The 3,419-nt window shown below is 50.7% G+C and overlaps 1 protein-coding gene across 6 annotated transcripts in view; it reads right to left on the reverse strand.

Moving 5' to 3' along the window:
* Positions 1-3,419, reverse strand: part of LOC116851141 (GATA-binding factor C-like) — a 160,918-nt gene that overhangs the window by 69,477 nt on the left and 88,022 nt on the right. The gene's annotated exons all lie outside the window — the stretch shown is intronic.

The following is a 3,419-nucleotide window of genomic DNA, read 5'->3' on the forward strand; positions in this document are numbered from 1 at the left end:
CTCTCTCTCTCTCTTTCTCTCTGCCTGTCTCTCTCTTTCCGCCACCTTCGTCGAGAGACGGTGGCTCCGGCGGGTGCGCCGCGGGTAGAATTGATTAGGGGGCTTCGTTAGGGCAAGTTTGTAACAACGGCCGAGCCGACACGGTTTGAATAACGATTTGCATAACTCACGAATCGATATTAGCGGACTCCGCTCGGCGCGACTCGCTCGTTCTCGCTCGGCTCTCGCACGCGCGCGCCGAGCTATTTCACGCTCTTACGAGGAGCGAAAGCATCGATCCGACCGGGTCTCGCCGCTACCCAGCGGCCGAACGTTTCCACGACGTAGTGGCCGACCACCGCGACCGGGGAGAGATGAACGCACGCGAGAAAAATTCCTCAGAGCGCTTTCTCGACTCGACCAACGTCACCAACGTGCCTCCGCTCCGCCGTGTTCGCGCGACCGATCGCGGAACCAAGAGAGCAAGAAGCCAGAAAAACACACGCACACACACGTATGTATACTCGCGTACACCGTACACACGTCGAGAGAGAGAGAGAGAGAGAGAGAGAGAGAAGAGAGAGAGAGAGAGAGAGAGAGAGAGAGAGAGAAGAGCGAGACACGTGGAACTCTATCGGCGAAACAATTGTTTCTTTGGGCCAACGGCGGATGATCGATCGGCTTGTCGACCGTTGGCCGATCGAAGCCTGACCGTCCAATCGCGGCATACCGAATCTTAAGTAGCCGTGTACCGCGCCAGGGAAGAGAGAAGAAAAAAAAGAGGAGGCATTACACAGGAGGAGTAACGGTGCCGGGCGGCGGCAGCCGGCTGGAATTATCGTGTCAATAAGGATCGGAGTGCGCGATCACGCCGAACGGATGGACAGACGCACTATACGCACGCATACGCACACACCGGTGTGGGCACACTCGTTCGCTCTATTCGCCTTTCGTGAATCGCGTCATCGATCCGTCTCCCTGACTTTTCAGGCCCGCCGCGGCGCAAGATAGATAAGGTAAAAGCACCAAATGCCCGGACGCGTATCCAACTCTGGACATCCCTGTTGTTTTGGTCTTTAGAAATACGAAATGAACTTTCTTTTGTCTTAAGTACGAGTATTTAAGTAAAGACTGTAAAACAACAAGAGTGCGATATGGATAGGTGGGTGATACATGTCGACTCGTCCTTCGATGCGCATCCACCAGGATAATCGCGCGCGCACGATGATAATTCACGCGGCGCGCAATCGGCAGCGCAAAATCTAATCGGTCTTCGGTTACTCCGCTCCAGTTATGCTAACGGGATCCAATAAGTTTGTCACGTGTCTCGTTTTGCGGGGCGACAAGCCCCGGGATTTATTTCGCGAATTTATGCGCGCTCGCTCTGCTGTTGCTGCTGCGCGCCTCTCTCTCGCCCGCAACAGTCGGAAGCAATTTACAAGTTAATAGGTTACGACGATTCGTTACGCGCCCTTCTCTCGCACCTCGTCCCTCCCTCCTCCCAGCCCCTCTCGACCCCCTGGCTGAATTTATTTCGTTTGGTCTGCGCACGCCCATCTAATTGGCTCGTTTCTCCCTCTCTCTCTCTCTCTCTCTCTCTTTCTCCCTTTCTCTCTTTCGAGAGTGCGCGTGTTCGCTCTCTATTGGAAATTATACGCGCGCGCGCGTCTACCAACGGAAAGGATACTAAAACCTCTCGAAAACGAGGTGCGCATGCAGCCCGCGTCCTAACCTAATTCGCTGATCGAACATTTTAATACACTCTCCTAATATACTATGTCTTCTTCCTTTTCTCTTTTTTTCCTCGGTCGATCAATAAATTAGTTTAACGTTATATTGGCGATAATAAAGGATTTCTAAGACGCTTAATAGTCGGGGGTCAAGACATGAGAGATACCGCAAGTGGTGACTTATCCCGAAGTAGAATTTTAACTCAGGATCGCATCAGGTTAACGTTAATCAGTTATCCGGTTTGTATAAGATGCGTTTATTGCTAATAAGTTACTAGTAATAATTATAATAATGAAGGTCATATTACTAACTAGGACTCAATATACAAGCCAAACATCCAGTTAGAATCGATCAATCTGATTTTCCAATCTTTTTTTCATATAAATTATTTTTTAATTTTCCTAGGTTTTTAGCAATCCAGAAATAGACTGTTAATAAGATCTGTCTAGCTAAAGAACGTGGAAAATTTCGCTGGAAGCGCAGCAAGTTTTCAAATAGTACATTTTAGTTCCTGAAATATGAAGTAGCACATATAAAGTGAGAGAATAGAGTTGAATCATCGCGGAATGTCGATCTATTTCTCGGTTACAAAGTCCTACGGGAATTTTTGCTGTAAAATTCTCTCCTCGTGTATAGCTGGGATAAATTATTGTATCGCGATCATATCGAAGTGCCGTGGTTACACGCGGTACGCGATAGCCGGTGTAGCTTATCGCGGTTCATCCGCGATATGTAATAACGAGTCAATCGGGTCGGAGACGACCCTTTGTTTCATGGTGGAGTCGCGAATTCGCGCAGGGGGGAACAGCCGGCGATCGGTCGATCGAGATTCGATCAGCGATCGATTCCGGGGAGAGAGGAAGAGGAAGAGAAGGAGAGCCGATTGATCGGCATCGGCGAAGAGCAAAGAGCAAGCGGGCGAAATGGTCGACGCGGGCAGGGAGAAAGACAGTGAGGGACGATCTCTCTTTCTCTCTCTCTCTCTCTCTCTCTCTCTCTCTCTCTCTCTCTCTCTTTTGCTGGCGCGCACGGCGTCGTATTCAAAGTGTGAACGGATGCAAATCCCGTATCTCATGAGCGGAATTTTCAAGGAAGCTGAAAGATGGATGGAGCACGCCGGCGGCACCGGACAATACGCCGGTATTTGCATCTGGTACATAATTCAGTCGCCGTTGCTGCCCCCGACGTGCCACGCACGCAGCGGCCGTTGCTGCTGCTGCTGCTGCTGCTCATAGACCAAGACGTCCGCGACAACGACGACGGCGACGACGACGTCGCCCTCGTGCGCGAGAAAAAAACGCCATCGAGGAATTTCGCCGATCTGGTTGGCTTTTTCGGCTGTCGTGCCGCCGCGAGAAAGTCAATCAATCGCCTTTGCACGGTGTAATTGGACGAATTGATCGATTGGACGGGAAATTGGCGCGTTGGGATTTTTTTCACGTCGGGCTTTTCTCGCGATTGAGATCACGAGGCGCTTTCTTCGCTGCCGCAACGAGCGGGTCGCCGTGATTGCTGTGTGTCGTGTCGGTGTGCACAATCGATTTACCCGCGAAATGTTGGAAGTAACGACAACACACCTATGATCTTAGAACAGGTTCGAGAGAGCGATGGAGGCAGACGGATAGATAGTGATAGAGACAGAGAGAAAGAAAGAGAGAGAGAGAGAGAGAGAGAGAGAGAGAGAGAGAGAGAGAGAGAGAGAGAGAGAG

This window comes from Odontomachus brunneus, unplaced genomic scaffold (genome assembly GCF_010583005.1).
Source record: "Odontomachus brunneus isolate Ranch 3 - 2012 unplaced genomic scaffold, Obru_v1 Obru_scaffold_166, whole genome shotgun sequence".
NCBI classification, from domain to species: Eukaryota; Metazoa; Arthropoda; class Insecta; order Hymenoptera; family Formicidae; genus Odontomachus; species Odontomachus brunneus.